Genomic DNA, 25,428 nt, shown 5'->3' on the forward strand with positions numbered 1-25,428 from the left:
GGATAGCAAGTTCAAAGCTAGCTTCAGCAATTTAGGAAGGCCCTAAGCAACGTAGTGAGAACTTGTCTCAAAATTTAAAAAATTTAAAAAGGGCTGGGGATGTGGCTCAGTGGTTAAGCACTTCTGGGTTTCAATCCCTAGTACAAAAAAAAAAAAAAAAAAAAAAAAAAAAAAAAAAGAAAGAAAGAAAGAAAAAGGGAAAAAAAGATACAAGTAAAAAAAGTAAAAAAAAATAGATAAAGTATTCAGGAATCATCTGCTGAAAAGTGGACATGGAGGAAAAACCTGAAGGAAGTAAAAGGAATAAGCCACATGACCTCTTAATTAAAAAACAAAAACAAAAAACTTTCCAGGTGAAGGAAGAGCAAGTGCAAAATTCCTGAGGTGGGAGTGGGCTGTTATAAAAGAGCGAAGTGGTCAGATAATGAGAAGTAGTTTGTGCCGGATCCTAACGTGAGGATATTGACTTTCACCTTCAGATAGGTGTCACTGGAGAGCTTTGAGGAGAGAGGATCACTGCTGAGAATAAATTTGAAGGGGACCAAGGCAAAAGAAGGGAGATCAGTTAGGAGTTTTTTTGTTTGTTGTTTTGTTTTTAGATATTTGGAAATACAAGTTTATTCTGGTGCTAAAGGAATGACAGTAACAAGATTCACCACTGAATATTGTGATGTGACTGTAGCAGTCACATTTGAAACTCAAAAAAGGAAACAACTGCGTTCAAACATTAAATATGCAGGTCCAAACAATGAAGGTATTTTTTTTTTAACTGTTACGTGCACTCCGACGCCATTCATCTCTTTCGGCAGTCCACAAATGAAGCACCTGTTCGCTTAACTAGATTTAGTAAAGGGCACACACGCGGCACCGCTGACGTCACAGGAAGGCTGCCTGTAAAACTAGACTTCTGACCGGAGCTCCAAGCTTCATCTTCTCACGGTTCATCCTCCTCCTCTGGTACAGCAGTTGTCTGAGCAACGTCTAAATCATACTCATACTGGGTTCCAAAGCAGGGTCTATGACAACCTCTGGTGGGGCTTGAGCAGCATGGCAACAAACTCCAAATTAGGGTCTCAATGAGCTTTCTAGCAAACCAGAGGAAGAGCTTTTCAAAGTTGTAGTTACTTTTGGCTGAGATGTTATAGTACTGGAGATTCTTCTTTCAGTGGAAGACAATCGATTTTGCCTTCACTTTCCTGTCCTTAATGTTCACTTTGTTGCCACACAACACGATGGAGATGTTTTCACACACTCGTACCAGATTTCTGTGCCAATTAGGCACATTCTTGTAAGTGACTCTTGATGTCACATCAAACATTATAATGGCACACTGAGCTTGGTGTAGTAGCCGTCCCGCAGGCCACGAACTTCTGGCCCACCGTGTCCCAGACGTTCAACTTGCTGGGCCCTCTGTTGGTGTGGAACACGAACGGGTGGACCTCCACTTCCAGAGTGGCTACGTACTTCTCGAACTCGTCGATCAGGTGGCGCTTCACCAACGTCGTCTTCCCGGTGCCGCCGTCGCCCACCAGCACGAGCTTGAACTGCACCTGCCACTGCGCGGCCATCGGGGCGTCTCCGCGCCGGTCTGACTGAGACTGGAAAGATGGCTGAAGCCCAGTTAGGAGTTTTTAAAATAAAGAGTTTAGGTAGGAGCCGGGAGATTTTAGCTGGGGACCTGGAGATGTGGAGGGTGTGGTTGGATTCTGGAGATTGTGACAATAGACTGTAGGAAAAGTGGGTTGTGGGGGCAAGACTGCATTTACCCCTTAATTTCACGGTTACTTCTGTCACCTATAGGCCACACAACTGGAACTCGGAACAATCAATTTTTATCTTCTTCCTTTTCCAAATCATGCTGTTTGCCATAGGAATTAAGACTAGGTTGTTTGGGAGAAAGTGAATGCTAGAGCAATACAAATTAATTGGATATTTGCCTGTGTATCTATTGTTTTTGACATTGTTTTAAAGGTTCGATAAACTCTGATGGAACTACAAGCAATCTCGTCATTTCTGCTGCTTTATTAGAAATGCTTGTGTAATTGTGTTAATTATATTACTTTAACTAAATAAGCCTGTGTCTCTTCCTTATAATTGATGTTTATACCCTCTGTAAAAATAAATATAAAGGCTTTTTTTCACTATTTTATATACTTGAGCACTTACTGTAAGAATGTAGTAATTGGCAGTAGAATGGTGGATTTATATTATTAGTCTGAGTTTACTGTTGTAACATAACAATTATGCAAAATATATAATTAGTTTGTTTTTGTTATTTAACATATGTAGAACTGCAACAGCACAGACTTAGCAAAGATGACATAAGGTAGAAAAGGCAAGTAAACGGCTATCTAATTAAAACATTTACTTTCTAACATTAGTAGGATAAGAGTTTCTCAGTGCTTTCTTTGTTTCCATGTCCAAACGTCCGCTCAACTCTGGTATATGTCTATTGAGTAAGTACCTTGAACCCTCTCTCTCTTTTCAGTGCTGGGGAATGGAAACAAGGTCTTGTGCATTCTGGGCAAACAGTCTACCACTGGGCTACATCCTTAGCCCCAAAATAATATTTCTGATTTTAATAATGTAGTTTAAGTACAACACTGGATGTGGTGTGCATACCTGTAATCCCAGTGACCTTAATGGGCTGAGGCAGATGGATCCCAAGTTTAAGGCCAGCCTCAGCGACTTAGCAAGGCCCCTAAGCAACTCTGTGAGACTCTGTCTCAAAAGACACAAAAGGGTAAGCACCCCTGGGTTCAGTTCCCAGTTCCAAAAAAGAATTTAGTTTAAGAAGAAATAAAATGTTAACTTTTTTCCCCCAATCACTCTCAGTGTTTTGTGTTAGCCAGTTTCTTATTACTGTAACAAGTACCTGAGATAATCAACTTAAAAAGAGGTAAGTTTTATTTTGGTTCATAGTTCTGGAGGTTTAAATCCACGGTCAATTGATTCCTTCGCTTTTGGGGCAGAATATCATGGTGGGCAGTGTCTGGTGGCTGGGAAGCAAAGGAAAGAAGAGTAGGGGCAAGGGTCCCAATATCCCCCAATGACCTAACCTCCTCCCACTAGATTCCACTTCTTAAACAGTTTCACCACCTCCCTAGAATGTCAAGCTGGAGCCTTTGGGAACATTTCAGATTCAAGCTATGGCAATATTATCACTAATTCCTTGACACCACTGAACTATTTTCTGTTTAAGGACTTGGTTACAACTACTATATAAACATAGTGATTTATAATTTTTTTGTTTATTTAGTTTTTTAATATGGGTGCTGGGATCCAACCCCAGTGCCTCATGCATACTAGGCAACGCTCTACAACTGAGCCACAATTCCAGCCATGATTTATAATTTTTCTTACATTATAACTGTTTCTTTTTCTTCCTGTCAATTTAAAGGTACACAATTGAAGAACCATTTTCACAGATAAATAATTCATCTCATCTCTATGTATAATTTTAACTATTATTTTTCACTTTATGACATTGAAAGGAGTAGATGAGTTATGTTATAGACATTATAATGTTGGATTGTTATAAGAAAATTTCCTTGCCTCACATCCTTGAACTTCATATAGGCAATAAGTAAGGTATTTGGTCATTGCATATCTTTTGAAAAGATTTTTGTGTTTTTATCCCTCAGGATATTTTGCACATTATATATATGTGCAAAAGTATGACCTAGACTAAACCTTTAACAATTCTTAAAATTTAAAACATATGATTGTGTGAAATTTTATTTATTATGACCAATTTTTTTTTTTTTTTTTTTGGGTACCAGGGACTGAACCCAGAAGTACTTAACCACTGAGCACATTCCCCAGCATCACCTCCCGCTTTTTTTGGTTACTGAGTTTGAACTCAGGGGCACTTAACCACTAAGCCACATTCCCAGCCCTTTTTTCTATTTTATTTAGAGACAGGGTCTCACTGAGTTGCTTAGGGCCTTGCTAAATTGCTGAGGCTGTCTTTGAATTCACAGTTCTCCTGCTTCAGCCTCCCAAGTCTGTGAGATTTTAGGCATACACCACTACACCTGTCTATTCAGACCAATTTTTGTATGTGTTGTGTTAAATTACTAAGTGTGTCTGAATCCTTAACTATGAGGAAATGGGTCTTAGCATCAGTATTATAATCCTTACTGAGCTCAGGTACCTAAAATTAGAGAATCTTAAGAATCCTGAGGATTGGAAAGTGTTCAACCTTAGGGCTTCAAAGTCCCCAGCACACTGTTTACAGATCTGAATGAAAGAACTTGTAGAACTCAACTGAGAGGCTGGAACATTTTAATATTTATGCTCCTCAGTGACAGTGGGCCAATATACTATAAAGGGCTGCCCCATTCCCACAAGCAGGGGGAAAATATAGGATAGGTTGCACGCCCACTGTGCAGATGGATTTCTTCAGATGTTTATGTGTATATTCTTTTACTTTACAAAGAAGATGGTTCTGCTTTGATCCCCACCTAAAGACTGGAGACAATGAAAGTGCCCAGTTTCCCTTCTAAGTTTCCTTCATTATCACATTCCTTGGAGTCCTTCTTATCTCACCTGCGTGGAACAAATCTTTCTAAGCACCGATTAGTGTTTAACCCACAGAAGGGAATATAGAGATCATCTAGTCTGATGTAAAAGTCTCTTTTCAACATTTCTGGCATAAGTCATCCATTATCTGCTTGACTATGTTCAAATGGGGTGAACTCACTAATTCACAAGAACCCTATTCTAGTTTTGAAGAGCTTAAATTGTTGGAAATGTAGTCCTTACTTTAGAGCCAAAACTGATTGCCAATTTTGTCATTTTTGCCTTAACCCTCTGAAAACTATATGGAATAAATGTAAAGGACCTTTCACATGAGTGGCATCTCTTAGGTTCTGCCCACCAATGCTTTACCACTGGAGCTACAATCCCAATCCCAATATAGTAATTTTTATATGACATGATCCCTAGTGGAGTTGCTCTGAACTTACCTAAAGCATATCATTATGTCACTTTTGAGCAATAGTTTGTTCCTTAAATGTGCTAGAATAGACTCAGCTTGTTAGAAATGGAGATTCTGGGACCCTACCCCAAAAGACATAATAGAGCTGGGCAGGTGGTACATGACTAATCCCAGTGACTCAGGAGGTGAGGCAGGAGGATCATGAGTTCAAAGCCAGCCTCAGCAATTTAGTGAGACTCTAAGCAACTTAGGGAAACCCTGTCTCAAAATAAAATATAAAAGGACTGGGGATATGGCTTTGTGGTTAAGTGCCCCTGAGTTTAATCCCCAGTACCAAAAAAAAAAAAAAGACAATAGATGTGAGATGGGACTCAGGAAGCAATATTTTTAATTAATACCACTGGTGATTGAATGCAAAGATTGCTGGACCTCCTTTTAAGAATCTTTGTTTCAAAATAGTAATAACAGATCTCTGAATTCCTTACCTTAGGGCCTTAGCTGGGCAGGAAAGATAGATTATAAAGTGACCCTTACAAGGTGGAGCATGGTAAAATGAGTGTCTGGGGACCACCAGCTGAAGAAGGCATGCTAATCTTTAGCTCAATGGATGAGGCCAATTTTGACAGTGTTTGCCCTGAGGTGGGGAACTGATTTTCTGGGTGGAAATGAATGTGAAGGGAGAGATGGGGTGAAAATATATAGCACCAACAAGTAACTAAATGAATAACTGTAAGATAAAAAGAACTTTTGTAAATAACTCTTGAATTAAAGGGTAAATAGAAATTGGAATTTAAGACAACACTGAAAACATTACAAAGAAAAACCTTCAGTGTACAGAAAGTGGTATTTTAAAAAATGTATAGCTTTAGAAATCACTAGTGTTTCACTTAAGAGATTGAAAATCAATGAACCACACATTAAACTCAATAAGCTAGACAAAGAACATCATCAACAATCCTTGAAAAACACTGAAGAATACAATCAAAAGAAATAAAAGCAGAAATTAATGAGGCGGAAAACAAACAATAAAAAGTATACTTGAGCCAGGCATCCTGGCACATGCCTGTTATATCAGAGACTGGGGAGACTAAGGCAGGAGAATCATAAGTTTGAGGTCAGCCTGGGCAACTTAGCAAGACCCTGTCTCAAAATAAAAAAAATCAAAAAGGACTGGGGATGTATCCCAGTGGTAAAGCTCCCCTGGGTTCAACCCCCAGTATCCCTCACCCCTTCCCCAAAGAAAGAAAGAAAAAAAAAAAAAAAGATGCATTTGATTAAAAACTGATTCATTGTAACTGTCAAATAGATAAATCTTTGGCAGTTCTGATGCAAAGAGAAAGAAAGATGGAGAGAGATTAAAATATAAAAAACATGAAAGGATAAAAGGGGAAAAACCGAAATAGGGAAAATTTTAAAAGCATAAGAAAGTATTAGATATTATTTTAAAGCACTAAGTTAAAATCTAGGTGAAATAGAAATTGCTGGGACTACAGAAACCAAGTTGACTCAAAAGAGGTAGAGAACTAATAAACCAATAACTATAGAAATAATTTAAAAGGTAGTAAAAATTATTTAAAGGCAAACAAGCACAACAATAGGAATATAATTAACATTACTGAACTACACACTTAAAAATGGTTAAGGGGGTTGCATGCAGCTCAGCGGTAGAACACTTGAGGTCTTTGGTTCAATTCCCACCACCCAAAATGGGGAAAATTAAGATGTAAATTTTATATGTTTTACAACAATTTAAAAAATCACAATTTAAATCACAACTTAAAATATTTTTAATTAAAAAAAAGAAAAGAAGAACTCCTGATTTAGGTGGTTTTATGGGTGAGCTATAGAAAACCTCTAAGAAAAAGAAATTTATCAGTTATTTATATATTCATATAGCACGGAAAATAATGGAACACTTGCAATATATTTCTTTCTTTTTTTTATTGGTACAAGGAATTGAACCAGTGTTTCCTTTAAAACATTTTTTTTAATTGTAGGTGGACAGTATGCCTTTTTTAATTTATTTTTTATGTAGTGCTAAGGATCAAGCTCGATGCCTCATACATGCTAGCTAGGCAAGTGCTCTGCCACTGACCTACAATCCCAGCCCCAGTGGTTGTTTGTATTTATTTATTTGTTTATTTATTTATTATTTATTTTTGAGACAGGGTCTTGCTAAATTGCTGATGCTGGCTTTGAACATGTGGTCCTCCTGCTTCAGCCTTTGGAGCTATTGGGATTATAGGGTTATACCATGGTGCCCAGCAATATATTTCCTTAAGGTTAACCTAATCTTTAAAGGGAAGTCAACAAGTTTATCATAAAAACATAAACAAAGAAACATAACTTAATCAATCTCAGTTATGAATCTAAATATAAAAATGCTAAGTCTAATATTAGCAATTTAAATTTGGCAATGAATTAAAAGAAATATAGACCATAAGTGTCTATAGAATATAAACTCCATGTGGGTGGAATCATTGCCAGTTCCCTAATACATGCCAACTGGCAAGAAAAGAACCTATATATATTAGGTACATACATATTTGTTGAATTGAATAAACCTAGTTAATCAAGATTAATCCCAATAATATAAGTGACAGTAGGGAATATGTTCACTCTACTGAAAGATAAAGATAATTGTTTAAAATACTGAAAAAAAAGTTTTGATAAACTTAACTCCCACTCTTAATAAAAGCTATTAGAAGTAGACAAAGGAGATTTCCTTAATTTAATGAAGGCTAGCTATTTAAAAACTTAATTAAACATCATACTTTATTATGAACTATTAGAACCCTTTTCATGAATAAGACAAGAATGCCTATTGTAACTGCTGCTATTCAACAGTGTTCCAGAGGTGTTAGCCTATGTAAAAAAAAATAAAGAAAGGCAGGTTAAAGGGCCAGGGATGTAGCTTAGTGGTAAAGTGTTTGCCTAGCATGTATAAGGCCCTGGGTTTAATCCCCAGCATGCTGCCAAAAAAAAAAAAAGAAAAAAAAAAATGCAGATTGAACTTGAGTCATAGTAAGAGAAAAACGATGTTCAAAAATATATATTCTACATTATACTCAGTGTCTAATTTTAAAAATTAGCAAATATTTATGATTTTGTTTTTTCATGCCTTTTAATTTAAAGAATTAAAATGTATGATAAGGAATCATCTGTATGATAAGGTTTCATCTGCTAAGTTAGATACTTACTACCCAACTTCAAAAATTTTGTTGTTGCTGTAGTATCTATTCTCCCATTCTCTTTGTTCTTGGAGATAAATGTCTTTATTACCAAAAGGTACTTTCACTAGCTCTTATTTCTCATATATGCTCATAATAGCCATAGGTAAAGAACATATCTTACTTATTAATAATTGTGTTTTTGTCTGTAGGATGAATATGAGCAAAGGAGCAGTTTATCATTATTTTTAAACTACTGGATAACAAAAGTTATCCAGGGTGACAGAGTTTATGTTGCTTGCATATAAGTCTACCAGATGAATAATTCAATTCTAAACTGAACTAAAGACATGCATGACCTCCCATTATTCAATTTTGTATGTGTTGTTGATGTTGATAAATTGGGACAAGTTATTTGTTTCATTAAGTAAGAGGAATCAATGATTTTAATCATTATGGAAATCACCTGAAAGCATTTCTTTTCTTTTCTTTTTTGTACTGAGGATTGAACCCAGTGGCACTTTACCACTGAGCAACATCCTTAGCCCTTTTTATTTTTTCATTTTGATATACAATCTCACTAAGTTGCTTAGGGACTCACTGAATTGCTGAGGTTGCCTTCAAACTTGAGATCCTCCTGCCTCAGCTGCCCAAGTCATGAGCCATTGAACCCAGTCTGAAAGTTTATCAGGATTTCATACTGGGATTTTTTTCTATATTCAATCCTTTATAGACCATTCTATTAAAAAAGTTTTTAAAATATTCACTACAGCAGGGCTCTGTGGTTCATGCCTGTAATCCCAATAGTTTGGAGGTTGAGGTAGGAGGATTACCAATTCAAAACCAGCCTCAGCAATTTAGTGAGGTCCTATGCAACTCAGTGAGACTCTGTCTCTAAATAAAATATAGGAAAGGGCTGGGGATGTGGCTCAGTGGTTAAGTGGTCCTTGGTTCAATCCCCAGTACCTCCCCCCCAAAATTCATAGCTTTATTTATTATCATAAAAATATCAGGAATGGGATGATGATTGATTACATAATGATGACTTCACTTCTTGTGTCACCAGATAGGAATTGAGGAGGTTCTTCCAACAGGGTAGTGAGACCTCAACTCAGCCTGGTAGGGTTCTTGACTTATGCTGCTGAAAAGAATTTTATGATGCATTGAAAGCAAGGCACAAGTAAAAACTGATTAAAAGACAGCAAAGGTATACACTCCAAAGGCAGGGTGCAGATACCCCTCACCCCTCAGAGAAGATGATTTTCCTGGGAAGAAATGTGCAGGTTCCCAGGCAAGCTTTTTTGGAAAATCAAATCTCTTTTCAATTATTTGATATTTGGGTTCAGAATAGTTCTTGGTTAAGTGACCTAGCTATAAATCACTTGTGGGCAACTTGTGTAGGTCCTTGAATCTGGTAACATTTAAATTGATTATGTTTTTGTTCTAGTTGATCTTGTATGAGCATAGGCTGGAGATTTTGTTCACCTAATTAAAGACAAGCATGGTTGGTCACATTCTTAATTCTAGGTCTCCACTTAGTAAGGATCTATTTCTCTTCCTGAGAGTCCACCTATCTCATTTGGAATATTGAACAATCACAAAATAAATGATGAAGACCATGTAGTAACATGGTAAAGTTTCATAACAGAACAATATATGAGCAAATAGTAGACAAAAATATGTCATGAGGAAGTAGGATGATGTCATGAAAAGATTGACTTTGAACCTGAAGCAATCAGAATCCCAATTTCAGCTTTGTTCCCTCACCAGCTATGTGACATGACTCCCTGGGCCCCAATGTTCCAACTGTCCAATGGAAGATATAATCAACTGTTTTGTAGGTTCACTGTGAAAATGAGAAATCCTTTCCTGGCACTCTTTGGCATACGGTAGTAACATTAATTGAGCACTTATTATCATTGCAACCATAAAAGAGATGTAAATTTATTTAGGTATGAGGGATTTAAACCAGAGGCACTTTATCACTGAGCCACATCCCTAGCCCTTTTTATTTACATTTTTTTTTTGAAACAGCGTGTCCCTAAGTTGCTTAGGGTCTCACTAAGTTGCTGAAGCTGACCTCTAACTTGCGATCTTTCTGCCATGTCCTCCTCGGATTATAGGCATGCATCACCATGCTTTTCTAAGAGACGTACATTTAAAGGAGACAGTAGAAACCTGACATTTGGTAACCCCCATAATCAGGATAGGGACTGGCATATTTTCTTTTTTCTAGAGACTGGAAAGTAGGAAGCTGACAGTTTTGTGTTAGAGGATATTCGATGTTCTAAATGTCACTATATTTTGTGAGGGTACACATACAACCCACATCTGCACTCTGTGTTCCCCCTCTGTCCCTTAGATACAGACCTTAGGTCTCACGCTGTCTTTCTCTGCTGCTACTATACCCACTCAGTGCTTAGGCTCAATCTTTACCAAGCCTTGCCCTGAATTGAAATGTTGTGTGCCCAATTTATCACTCACTAGAAAAAAAATTTAAGAACAGAGAAACAGTCAAGTGTTGATCTTTATTAAGAAAACTTCTAAAATTAATTATGCAATGAAGCTTATAGTACTCTGAAGCATAGGGGCATTTTTTTAAGTAAACAGAAATAAAAAACTGCAATGTCCAAAATATGCTATTTTGGACAAGCCAAAATCCACACAGATATTCATATTTCCTGTTTAATCTAATGGCATAACATCCTCCCCCAAATAGTAAAAACTCAAGCACTTTTATTTGAGCATTGGAAAACAATTTCTAGATTATTCTGACAGAATCCTATTTTGTTAAAAGCCAGAGGGATGAGCTGCTTCAAATGTGTTTGCAGAAATGATTTCTTTTTTTAAAAGTAGCTCTGTCAGCTGAGAGCAGAAACAGAAAAAGAACAAACTTGCTGAATGAGGATGGGGTGGAGTAGGCCAGAAATCCTGTCATAATTCTGTAATTGGCATTCCTGATGCAGCTAAAAGAAGCCTGAGTGGAAAATCTATAGGGCTGTCCTCTATATCTAATGCAAAGTGCTTATAGGAGTAATTTTTATGTTCTAATTGTAAATATAGAACTGGTTATGACCTTAATGGAAAACAACAGACACTGGAGGTTTTGTATTTATTATGACTGTATACTGCAACAAATTTTGGCTTACTTACCTAATCTGTAAATTGATTCTAATACCTCTCAATTACATCCTACAGACTTTCCATCAGGGCCAAACTATGTGTATGAGAGCCTTTTGAGGAAGTAAAAGTGCTAAATGAAAGAGGCTTATTAGTAATAATAATATGCTTAGAGCCATTTAGTATTGTGGTTTTGGAATTTAACTAGGCTGGGCTTGAATTCTGGCTTTGCTGTTTATTGTCATATACTTTTACACAAGCTTCTTTAACCTGTGTGATCCTCAGTTTTGTCTATTATAATAGTTATAATACTGATCTAATGGGTTATTCTGAGGATTAATCAACATAGTAAAGTCAGCATAGATGAAGCTGCTGCTTTTATTAACAACTACAGTAGTAATTACACTAATGTTAATTTTATACCTTAATGATAGAGGTTACCAGAGACTAAAGATATCCCATATCTTACTCCTGTTATTTACCACTGGCAAGTTCTTTGAGGTATAGAGACACTTGAGTAATCTTGGATGTCATTTAAGGATATAGCTAAGATTCTTATCTTCTACTTAGTTGTCTGGGCAGCAGAGAAAAGAATGAATTTGGGAGGCTCAGGATAGGAAAATATTTTGTCCTCAATAAGCCATATTTAAGCAATGTATATTATTATATTAATAGACATCTTCTTGTCAAAAGTTAAAAAATAGTTAACACCAGTATCAGTAAATGCTCAAGGCAATGGACTGGAGGAAATATAAAGCAATACAGTTTTTTAAAAATTTATTTTTATGTGGTGCTGAGGATTAAACCCAGTGTCTCCCACATGCTTGGTGAGCACTCTACCACTAAGTCACAACCTCAGCCCAGCAATACAATTTTTTTAATAAGGCAATTAATATGTTTTAAAGATCTAGGCCCTAAACAACTTAGTGAGACCTGTCTCTAAATAAAAATATAAAAAAGGGCTAGATGTGACTCAGTGGTTAAGTGCCCCTGGGTTCAATCCCCCGTACCATAAAGGAAAAAAAAAATAAAATAAAATAAAAAATATTCAAACTTTGACCTAGCATTTCTATTTTCAGGAAATTTCTCTACAGAAAAGAGATGTAGAAAAGATACAAACATATACAATAGAATATTACTCAGCTATAAAGAATAATAAAATTATGGCATTTGCAGGCAAATGGATGAAATTGGAGAATATCATGCTAAGTGAGATAAGCCAACCTCAAAAATCCAAAAGGTGAATGATCTCACTGATAAGCGGATGATGACACATAATGGGGGGTGGGAGGGGAGCAAGAATGGAGGAAGGAGGGACTGTATAGAGGGAAAAGAGGGGTGGGAGGGGTGGGGGGGAAGGAAAAAATAACAGAATGAATCAAACATCATTACCCTATGTAAATGTATGACTACGCAAATGGTATCTGTTACTCCCTGTACAATCAGAACAACATGTATCCCATTTGTTTACAATAAAAATAAATTAAAATTAAAAAAAAAAGAAAGAAAAGATACAAACATATTTAAATGGATGTTCTGGGGCTGGGGAGATAGCTCAGTTGGTAGAGTGCTTGCCTTGCTAAGCACAAGGCCCTGGGTTCGATCTCCATCACCCCAAAAGAAAAAAAAAAAATGGATGTTCTTCCCCAGCATTATCTATAAAAAGTTAGACAAGTTAAATGTCTAACAGTAGAAATTGGTTTAAGAATGGTCTAGTCATGGAATGAAATAATATACAAACTATTAAAAGTCATGTTTGAGGGTTAAATACCTCAAATGCCTTGAGATTTATTTGCTGTTTGGACAATAGGAAGTGGTAAGAATTGTGAATTAGAGTTCATGCTCTACCTAAAGGCATTAAAATTCAAATTATTAAAACATGGTTCTTGTAAAGAAAAAGCAGTCTGAATTCTGCCTACAAACTTACTCTTGAAACATCAACTATTGAAAAATATTAAAATGTGAGCAGATATTTATCTTGTAATTTTAAGGACAAAAGTAAATAAGACACACGTACATATATGAATATACAACAGTGAATCTCACTATCCTGTACATCTACAAGACTGGGATCCTAATTAGAACAAAATATATTCCGTGCTCGTATAAATATATAAAAATAGATTCTACTGTCCTGTATAAATAAAAAGAACTAAAAAAAAAAAAGAAAAAAAAAAAAGGTAAGTAAAAAAGTACTGATAGGGATTGGAGATTTAGTTCAGTAGTAGAACATTGTACTGGTTTTGCTCCCCAGCACTGCAAAATAGAAAGAAAAAAGTTTAGGTAAAGAATGATTCCAATATTTTTAGAAGTATGTGTGGTTATAGATAATTCCTTTTCTGCCTTTTGGTTGATTTCTCTTACTTATCTGGAAGATATTTGCCAAAATAATAATAGCAAAACGCTTAACATATACCTAACACCCACAGATTGTTTAAAGCACATATGTTACTAATTTAATCTTCTTGGCAATCATAGATACTAACACTAACCCCTATTTTACAGATGATAAAACTGAAACAGAGAGAGGTTAAATAACTTACCCAAGGTCAGACAGCTGAAAGGTGATAGAGGTAATTCAAGTTTAGGCAATAGAGTCTGGGCTCTTAAGTGCTATGCTGTATTTAAACCAAAATGCTATGATTTATCTGAGATTTCTTTTCTTTTTTTTTTGTTTTCTTTGTAATTTTGGTGTTTAATTTTTTCCTGTAATAAACATATTTCATAATCAGAAAAAAAGTCAAATGTTTTATTAAAATGCATATTTATTACCTAGGCCTGGGCTGCCTTTGGCTTCTCCAATTACTGTTTTCTATTAATAAAAATTAGTTTGTCTGATTTGCTGGCTGAAGCCTTAAGCCCTGAGGAAATAAAAAATAGGACAGGTAAATTTTATGGAGGTAGAAGGGAGAGGAACAGGCCTAACAGGCGCTGTGGGACAGCTGAGAGCATTGAGCCAGAAACAGCAAGAGTAGGTTAATGAGGAACCCAATGAGGAGTGCAGCGCAGGTGGTTGTCACTGGAGAAAAGCTTTGTTTAGGCCTGGCCTCGTGCCTCATCCAAAATGTGGTGGCACAGTGCTCTTTCAACTTATTTAAATTAAATTTTCTTTAATTTATTTCACAAATATTCTTTTTTTTTTTTTTTTTTTTTTTTTTATCAGTGATTGAACCCAGGAGTGCTTAACCACTGGGCCATATCCCTGGCCCCTTTTTATATTTTATTTAGAGACAGGTTCTTGCTGAATTGCTAAGTGCCTCGCTAAATTGCTGAGGCTGGCTTGGAACTCTCGATAACTCCTACCTTAGCCTCCTGAGTCACTGGGATAACAGGTGTGTGCTACCACAACCAACTTCACAAATATTCTTTACATTCCTCCTTGCTAGACACAATTAAGTATACTGTGAAAAATCATATAAGAAGTTAATAGTAAGGGTAATAAGGAATTCTATAACATTTCCTATGATAGAAAATAATATTTCTGCTGGGCACAGTGGATCATACTTGTAATCCCAGCAGCTCAGGAGGCTGAGGCAGGAGGATCTCGAGTTCAAAGCAGCCTCTGCAAAAATGAGGTATTAAGCAACTCAGTGAGATCCTGTCTCTAAATAAAATACAAAATAGGACTGGGGATGTGACTCAGTGGTTGAGTGCCCTTTAGTTCAATTCCCAGTACCACCCAAATAATAATAACATCCTTATAATACAATTCTTGATATTATAAGGAGTATTATAGAACATAATGACTACCAATAAAAAGATACTATGTGCCTTTTTATAAATAGGGAGAGTTCTATTTATCCATTATTTTTTGACCCCCTTCTAGCTATTAGGCTCTGTTCTAGTTGCTGGGATATTAGCAGATGATGAGACAAACACAGTTCCTGCCTTCAGGGATTTTACATTTCAACACTGGAGATAAATGAAATAATTATTACTTAACCAAGTGTAAAAACACTGAAAAGAAAAGGGAACACTCCAGCTTAGTGTATACACTGACAAAGCCAGCCAGGATATACAAACTGCACATATTAGCACCAGAAAAGAATATTATAGGCCATTCTTATTTATGAACACAAGTCCAATGTCTTAAATATTGGCATATAAAACCAGCAGTATATTAAAAGAAAAGCATCATGACAAGTAGGATTCATCCCAGGTTTATAGGAATGACTTAATATTAAATAATAAATAAAATTCACTTGATACTTTAGAAGGGGGAAAGAAATATGATCATTTCAACAGATGTATAAAAAGGGTTTGATAAAATTCAATATCCATTCCTGAGTAAATAATAAAAACTCATAGCAGGGCTGAGGTTGTGACTCAGTGGTAGAGAGCCTGCCTAGCACGTGTGAGGCACTGGGTTCAATTCTCAGCACCACATTAAAATAAATAAATAAATAAAGGCATTGTGTTCATCTACAACTAAAAAAAAAAAAAAAGAAAGAAAGAAAGTTTACAAAAAAACCTCATAGCAGAAAAGGAATAGGGAGAAAATTTTTAAACTTGATAAAGATTCTTAATGTAACTGGGGGCAGTGGAACATGCTTGTAATACTAGCCACTTGGAAGGCTGAGCCAGGAGGATTGCAAGTTTAGCAAGGTCCTGAGCAACTTAGCAAGACCCTGTCTCAAAATAATAAATAAAAAGAGCTAGGAATGTATCAAAAGAAAAAAAAAAAGATACTTAATGTATAAGAAGATATTAAATATATGTATATGTGTGTGTGTGTATATATCTATTTATTTATAAACTTAAATATAATATAATAATTAAGTGTATGTATTATATATAGTTAATGGTGCAACTTTAGAAGAATTTCCAGACAAGGGAATTCATCACTACTATTCAACATTTACTGAAAGTCAAATCAATGTGATGATAAAAGAACTATTGTATTGTATTGAGGTGTATATACTGGGAAAAAAACTGTCTTTATTTGAAGATGACATAATGATCTACATAGAAAAGAAAATAAATGAGCAAATTATTTGGGCCATTCAGAGCAGGCTAACATACAAAAATAATGTGTTTTTCTATAGCAGGTTTATAGGAATGATTTAATTCCTATAAACCACTTTGAAATAACCACTTTGAAAATGAAATAAAAAATATTTCTTTTCACATCAGAAATAGAAGTATAACATTATAACCAAATCTAACAATCTGCATCTGTATAATTTAATAATGAAGAAAAATGTCCAATAATTGCCTACACAAAATTTTAAAACTGTGTTCAATGAAGAAAAAAGAATGCATACATCAATAGTAGTAATCATTAAAGGAATGACAATTACAGATGTTGCAGACATTTGCTAGACAGTTTCAGTGAACTGGTGGAATTGGAAGTCCAATTCAAGTGTTTTGAAGAGCAAGTGGAATTTGAGGAAGTAGAAATGTAAGATTTGGCGTAAACTTGGGTTTTTTTTTTTTTTTTTTTTTTTTTTCCTTTTCTTTTCAAGAGTAGGAAAAATTTCTTTTGAGCTCATGGCTTCAGAGGTTCAGTCCCTGGTTGGCCGACTCCATAGCTCTGGGCGATAGTTTAGGCAGAACATCATGGTGGAATGGTGTGATGGAGGAAAGTTGCTCAGTTCATGAAGTTCTCTTTCAGGAAGCAGAACGAGAGATGAAGTCGGTTTTTGTTTTGTGTATTTTAAAATGAAGGTGAGATGGGTTTAAGGGAGAGAGTAATTGAAAATACAGGAGATAAATGGAACATTAATGGCAAAAGTTTCCTGAGGAAAAAGAATGGGAGGGGACTTTTGCCCAATATGCGGATAAGTAATCTTGAATAGAACGGATAATTCTCCTAAGCTGGAAGGGAAAGATTTTATCTAGAAACTTGTGTAAGACTTGGATGGATTCAGCTGTATATGGGTTTATAAATGTAGGACCTAGAGGTTAAAGAAATACCTTCAAATATACATGAAGGGCTCAATGTCTGTGAAGTGGAAGGTGAAGTCATCTTTTGAGAAGGAGTAAAGTGATGGTTATAAAGAGAAGATGATGCTAAAAGTTTGCAACAGTGACTAAAGGATTTAGAGAGTGCTTTTTTAAGTATAATTTGATATTTAAAATGATCTATTGTTATCAGTCCACAGGCATAATTTTTTTCCCCGCTGTGCTTAGAATGTAGTAGAAGAGGAACCAGCTTGACTGATCTGGGATTAGAAGTTTGTGGGTTATGTTTGTAAGGACAAGAGGTAGCCAATGCAACAATTTGATGATGGGACTCAGGTTTCCCTGGAAGAAAGTGTTGCTGGAAGACATCTGGAACTTGAGATGGTTTGGATGCTAAAACAAGTGCGAAGAGTATAAGGAACATCTGGAGGGATGGAGATTATTATGGGTTGTAGAATATGAACTTTTAGATTTCAAAGATGACAATATGGTATAATAAAACAGACTTTGAAGAATCCATTGCAACTACCCTGCTATATGATTTAGGGAGAGTTATATAAATCTCTGATCTTTGGTTTCTTCATATGAAAAATGAGAAGCCAGGAGAATGCTACCACCAAATTGCTTGTCCTGGAGACTATGGAGATTGAAAGAATAAACAACCTCTACTGGAAGTGGTTGCAAATAAATGTGTTTTTAGAATTTGCATTGGGTTAAATTGTTGAAACTTCTCCCGGACCTTTTTTTTTTTTTTTTTCCTTTTTTCTTTTTGGTACTGAGGATTGAACCCAGGGTGCTCTACCACTGGGCTATACTCTCAGACCTTTTTGTTTTTATTTTGAGACACGGTCTCACTAAGTTGTCTCAATTGCTAAGTGGATGAGGCCAGCCTCAAACTTGCAATCCTCCTGCCTCAGCCTCCCTCGTCCCTGGGATTATAGGTGAGTGCCACTGTCTCCTGGACTCTTTAATAAATTTATTCCTGATCTATTGGTAGTACAAATCTAAAACATCCTTAAACAATGGAGTCATAACTGCAATTATTTACAATGGTTATTTGTTGAACATATCTTCTAAGTATTGGAAATGACCTCACTTCAAACACAATTTAAATATAGATAGAATTCTTCTGTTTTTGTTTTTTGGGTTTTTTTGGTACGGGGGATTGAACCCAAGGATGCTTTAACACTGAGCAAAGACTGGGTTGATCAGTGGCTAAAAGAAGAGCCATTGAGAATATTAAGTAAAAAAAATCATCACTATTCCTTTAATTTTACATAGGTCTAACATACAGCATACTCTAAAATGGTAGCTGATATTATTTTTATATATTGAGGCATCCATTCTCAACTATCTCTATTTGTCTTTGTATCTTAGGGTAAACTCCTAAAAGATTAATAATAATTTCTTTAGTTTTTTTTTTTTTTTTGGTGCTGGGGATCGAACCCAGGGCCTTGTGCTTACGAGGCAAGCACTCTACCAACTGAGCTATCTCCCCAGCCAATTTCTTTAGTTTTTGAGAAGAACACTAAAGGTAGTGCACAGATTAGTATCTTTTACCCTCTTTTAGCTTTCTTCATCATGCCATCTGTTCCTAGGCTTTATCACCTTGTGCTTAAATCCCTTATCCTCTTTATTGTTCTCTTCCGATTTAAGATATTGTACCTCATAAGCCTGTGAGATCCTTTATTCTCCAGAGTATAGAGGCAATAATCAGGGACACACTCCTGCTGGAAAAACTCTTACCTTGGCATTTTTTGCCCTGGTCCAATTCTTACAAACAAAAATGTAAATGTTTCTACTTGAATAGTCTTATAGTTTATAATCTAAAATAGATCATAATCCCTTAGAAAGTTAAGCAGGGACTAGATTTAACTTGTGAAATGAAATACTTATTCCATTGACTTATGTGCTTATAAAGTGTTTCTGTTAATATGCCAAGTAGTGGTGCGCCACTAGAAATAATTGTCTTTTATGTTCCTGACCACTATCTGATATATCAAAATGAGGAAGGAAATATGATTGCTCTCAGATAAAGTAGTTAAATTGTCATCACTCACTCGTGTATAGGAGGAAGTATTGATGTCACTGTGTCAGGTTACTATCTCACTAAATTTTTTAAAATTCGCAAATAATTGTATGTATGGTTTTTGTGGTGAGAATGTGTAATATTTATACTTTTAGCAATTTTGAAATATGTACTGCATTATTATTAACTATGGTCACCATACTGTGCATGAGTTCTCTAAAATATATTCCTCTTGTCTAACTGAAACTTTGTACCCTTTGACCAATACCTCCTCTATTCTTTCTGTTTTTATGAATTTGACTTTTTTAGATTCTGCATATGAGTAAGATCATACAGTGTTTATTTTTCTGTGCCTGACTTATTTAACTTAGCATGATGTCCTCCAGGTTTATCGATGTTGTTACAAATGACAGAATTTCTTTGTTTAAAAGACTGTATAGGGCTAAGGGTATAGATCAGTGTGAAGCAGTCACCTAACATGTGTGAGGCCCTCCACTCTAACCCAGCACTGTGAGAGAAAGGAAGGAAGGAAGGAAGGAAAGAAGTTCGTATAGAACACCATATTTTTAAAAAATCCACTCATTCACTAATGGACACTACTTCCATATCTTGGCTATTATGAATAGTGCTAAAATAAACATGGGAGCTCAGATATCTCTTTGATATACTAATTTAATTTCTTTTGGATATATATTCAGTAGTGGGATTGCTGATTATATGATAATTCTACTTTTGGTTTTTTGAGAAACCTGCATATTATTTTTCAAAGTTGATTGTACTAATTTACATTCCCTATAGTGGACTAGGTTTACTTTTTCTCCACATCCTCACCAGTGCTTGGGATCGTTCATGTTTTTGATAACAGTGGTTTTGAGTGTTCTAGGGATTAAGATTCCACACTTTTGCCTTAGTGCATTTGAGGTTAGTTCTTCCTGATTCTGCTTTCAAAACATATATACTAAGTAAGAGGAATTTCTTGTCTGAAAGTACCCAAATATCCACTTCCAGCTATTACTTAACTGTAATAAAGTTTTTACTCAATGGTGGCAAATAATAATATCTTGATGGATGCTAATGTTGTTTTCTCCAGTTGCTGCTGCTGAATAAAGAGGCTTCCTGAGCTCTTGAGGATCACTTGAGTGCAGGACTTTGATGCCCTCCAAAACACAAAACAAACCCCTCAAGAAAAACAAAACATGCACAACCATAGAAATGAAATGATGTACCCCATTTGTGTACAATGAATCAAAATGCAATCTGCAAAAATTAAAATAAAATAAAATAAAATAAAAAACAAACAAACAAAACCCCAGAAAATCTCAGGGATTCCTTGGTAACAAGGCACTTTGAGATTTTTTTTTTCCCTCTTAGGTTCTTAAATATACATATCATTGACTGGGCTCAGTGGTGCACACCTGTAAACCCTGCAGCTTGTGGGGGGTAAGGCGGGAGGGGTCACAAGTTCAAAGCCAGCCTCAGCAAATTAGTAAGGCCCTAAGCAATTTATTGAGATCCTATCTCAAAATAAAATACTAAAAAAAGGACTGGGGATGTGACTCAGTGGCTAAGCACCCCTGGGTTCAATCCCTGGTACCAAGCGCCCCAAAAATATATATAGCATTGTACATAAGATGCATCCGGTGGGATACTAAAGAATTGAATGACACTGAAGGTAAATAGAGAATGACTTCCAACCACTTTCCCAGAGGATAGACTCCCATCTGTAGTTAGTGGTTTTAAGAAGACTGTTTTAGAGAAATGGTGATAAGATGTTATTGTATAACTTGTGGTGTCTGTGCCCACAAGTCTATTGTCTGCATTTCCAGTGAGCTTCCAGGTGATACACTGTGGCTGGGGCTGGGTGCCACAAACTGAAGCCTATGAAGTATGTTGTGCCCTGCCCACGTGAGTACCTGTGCACATGGCTCTCTTCCATGTTTTCCCAGCCAGTTCAGCCTCCTCAACCCTCGAGGCAAATGTCACAGTATTTGTCACAGGTGAAGACTGCGGAACTAACCCTGACTCATTACTTCTATTATGAGTTCCAAACTCAGACTGAGAAGAACAATTAAGAAAGAGAGAGAGAGAGAGACTAGATTTTCATTTGTTTTAGAATAAGAAAAAGTTTGTTTCTAAATGACTGAATTAGATAATGTATTTGGCGGCAAGAAAAAGTCTAAAGCAACCACTGAGTCTGTAATTTTAGTGCATTTTAAATGTCCACACCTTTTTCTTTCTTCTGCCTTTCTTTAGGAAAGCTGCTGAATTTTTGAACCACATGCATATTTCAATAAATCTTATATATTCTCCATAAAAATTGTTGACTAATGAAGAAATTGTTTTCATCATGTGAAGCGTATTCGTTGAGCACCAGAAGCTGATTCTACTGTGCTGGTGTTGCTGTGTCTTCTCTCACTAAATCTGACCCTGGTTTATTTGGAGTTTGCTCATCCCATAATAGGAAGCATCAGGACTCCACCTACTTCACTCCTTAGCACTGGGCTCTCATCTCACCTGCTTTTACCATAGGACTTGAGTTTACTGAGTTCCTGATTTCTGACTTCATATCCTATTTTTGGCTCTGAATTTGACCCTTAGACTTGATGAGATTACAAGATTTTGCTTCTCCAGATTAATGTTTAACCCACGCCACACCTCCCCCAATGTAGTTTTATACACACCCTCTGGCTTCATTCCCTCCATTATTGAAAGCTTGGTCCTTGTCCCAGGTGCTCATCCAATAGCAAGGACATGGTTTTGAGAAAAAGGAAAAAGTTTTATTGCTTTGCTAGCAAAGGAGAAGCATAGGGGACTCCTGTCCCAGAGGCTGTGATTCCATCCATCCTGGGGAACAGCAGGGGTTTAAAGAAGTGATTCCAAGGAACACTACATTCCAAGTTTTCTGTCCTCAGTTGTAATTCACTTGTTAATTTGGAGGTAGTCATTTCCGAGATCTCCTGGAACCATCCCCAATGTCTGAATTACTTTGTTCTGCTGGGTGTGTGCTCAAGGGCAGATACTCTGTTTAGGATGGGGAAGAAAGGTAATCCTGTTTCCCCTGAGATTATGAAGGGGGAGAGATTAGGGAGGAGCAGGGAGAGAAGAGAAAGAAACATGTCCCTTTAAAAAATAACTCCCAGTGGCAGAGCAGCAAGGACTACGTTCAAAGCATAAAGTAGATCACTGTTACAACTCCCACCTGCTGTGGGAGGTATTGAATTCCATTTGTAGGTCACTGCCCACCTGGGCTTACCTTCCTCCTCACTCCCACTAGGAAAAAAACCAGACAGCAAAAGCCTTAACAATACACTATTTGCTATAGCAAAACGGAATGTGTTTCCTTCTAAAATATGAGTCATTTTAAAAAATAGTCGTTAGCTGATTTTTGCCTGTTTTTGTTTTAAATAAAGGAATATAAATAAGCAGCTCATTTGTTATTTTATTTTAGTTTTAAGTTTTGGCACCAGGGATTGAACCCAGGGGTGCCTTACTGCTGAGCTATATCCTCAGCCCTTTTAATTTTGAGTCGGGGTCTGGCTAAATTGCTTAGGGCCTCGATAAATTGCTGAGGCTGGCCTCAGAGTTGAGATCTTCCTGGCTCAGTCTCCAGTTACTGGGATTACAGGCATGCACCATGGCTCCTGGCTCCATTTGCTATTAAAAAGAAAAACAACAAAAATCACACAACCAAATAACAGAAAATCTTTTCATGTTGTAATGAAAATGGGGGGAGGGAGACTGAGGCCAAACTGAGGAGAAGAGGTGAGAGGGGCTGCCCCAGTAGGGATCAGATTGGGGCCAGATAAAGCCCCCTGAGGATAAGGATCCACACCATTGTTTGGGAAGAGCCAGCCCATTAGTGGTTGTGTTTACCTTTGAGAATCTGGGCATAGGGAAGTGGCCTACACAGGCTCTGAAAGGGGCTCAGGCCATTTGAGCTGGAAACTCCAAATTCCTGGGCACCATAGAGTGATCTTGGAAGGAATCTTGAACTCTAAAAGTTCATGTGTCCTGGTTCTATAGATTCATTATTCAATAAGGAGGGATGTGGCCTGAGGAAGGACAGAATGGGGCCTTTTCAAATTCAGGACTTTGGGCAGTGGTAAGGACCCAAGGACCCAAGGGTAGTGCTGATTTTTCACTGGGGAATCACCCTTTGTTATTCCTACTCTACTACTAATCCCCTCTCTGTCCTTGTTTTTTGCCTCTTGTCTACTATTTTTCCCTCAGGCCACAAGGAGAGTGCCTATTGTTCTCCTCAGATACTGGTTTTACTAAATAGGACAGTAGGATGGTGTCTTCCACTATTTCTCTCTTTGATTCCAATTCCCTCTACTAATTATCTGGGCCCTCTCCTATTAGCAAAGTTTACCCACAGGAGACCTGTCAGAGAAGAAACAGCAATAAGGGCGGCAATAAATCTGGGGAAGAGACAGATTTTCTTTTTTACTAAGAAAAAGGCCTTAGATACTGGGTTTACCCAGATTCTACACCTTGGATAGAGAGGGGAGATGACTCCAAGGAGCAAACATTTATATTAAAAATGAGCAAAATTGCTTGCTGACCACAGCTTGAGAGAGACAGAAACTCCATGATGGACCAGGCCTCTGAGTAGACTACTTCACATGAAAGGAAAATGGAAGAATGTCAACATCATCACTACCAAAGTCCTTATTTTCTACTCATATGGTGGGCAATGGGAGCCACACAGGGCGCCAGGGATATTCCAGGGAAAGTGAGTGAAAGGGAAAATATTTAATCTCTTATGAAATTGTAACCCATTCCTGTGAAGGTACTCAGTGCTTCGAGATTGAAATGAATTTGCCTTAAGCCCATTTCTCCCTTTCGCTAGGATCCTCCTAATCTCTCCAGGGATTTTGGAGGGCCTGTCTTATGTTTTCTCTGACTGATTAGCTCAATGGATGACTCGTTGCACTGTCACTGACTAGCTGTTGCTGTTTTGCACCACATAGCACTAAGATGTGAAACAATTGCTTCTTTTGCACCAAAAAAACCCCACCACTCACATAGAACATTTGTGTATATATGTTAGGCTCTGCTGAAGATTTGGGGGCAATGGCAAGGTCTTACATTGCCATATTGCTTGGTTCCTTCTCTTCTTTTAAAGACTCCTGATTTTTCCAGTATCCTTCCATGCGTCTCCCCTTTTAAAATTTGTTTTGTTTTGTTTTTTGTTTTTTTTTTCAGTGCTGGGGATTATGAACCCAGGGCCTTGTGCTTGCAAGGCAAACACTCTACCAACTGAGCTATATCCCCAGCCCACCAAGGACTCTTTAATATGTCTTGTTAGTTAAAGGAATATTCCTTCCAGTTCCCATCTGAGACTTAGAAGAATGAAGAGAGACTTGCAACAGCCGCCATTCTGTTCTTCCAGTTCTGTTAGGGGAAGAAGTCAGTGTGAAGAATAATTTCTTTGCTAAATGGATTATGTCATCTCCCTCAAGGGTCAGTGGCAGCAGTTGGTTTTTATTTAATAATATTTTCTCAGTTATACAATGATTCCAAAACAACCTATGAGCTCTCTGAATTCTTTTTTTGAAAATATTTTTAGTTGTACATGCACATGATATCTTTATTTTTTTATGTGGTGTTGAGAATTGAACCCAGTGCCTCATACGTGCTAGGCAAGCACTCTACCACTGAGCCACGACCCCAGCCCTCTTTGAATTCTTATAGTCCCTCAGGGATGGGTAATACCAACAACAATAATAATGATAATATTATTATTTTTTTGTTAATGGCAGTAGATACATTCTTCTTTAAGGAAAATTGAAGACTTTTAAACAGGGGAATGATGTGACCAGATCTTAATTTTCCACAAGACATCAAGAGTAGGTGGGAGAAGAGAGATGAGAGTCAACAGATCAATTATAATTTTTACAATGGTTTAGGTCAGAGGTAATGAGCAAGAACTGCAGCAGTGAGACTTAAGAAAGGAATTGATGCGATTCAATGTAGAGGTATTGACAATGAATTCAGACATTAAAACAAACAAATAAAACTAATTTAAAGTTTAAGTAGGAACACTGTGTATAGTTTTTCCTCACTGTAGTTGTGTGTATGTCTAATATTGGGGCATCCCATAGGAATGGATCAGAGCAACATCAATTAACTCCCTTGGTTGTGCTTCACTTAAGAGTAACCACTATATTTTCTTGCTGAGTGATAGAAGCTGTTTGTGTCATAAAGGCCTGCAAATACTATCCATATAGAGAAAGAGGGAAGGAGGAAACTAAAGATGA

General features: G+C 36.8%; 1 pseudogene; it reads right to left on the minus strand.

Annotated features, from left to right (window-relative positions):
- Positions 1–934: 934 nt before the first annotated feature.
- LOC124988958 (GTP-binding nuclear protein Ran-like) lies at positions 935–1,568 on the minus strand (annotated as a pseudogene).
- Positions 1,569–25,428: the final 23,860 nt, after the last annotated feature.

Source organism: Sciurus carolinensis, chromosome 1, assembly GCF_902686445.1.
Source record: "Sciurus carolinensis chromosome 1, mSciCar1.2, whole genome shotgun sequence".
Taxonomy (NCBI): domain Eukaryota; kingdom Metazoa; phylum Chordata; class Mammalia; order Rodentia; family Sciuridae; genus Sciurus; species Sciurus carolinensis.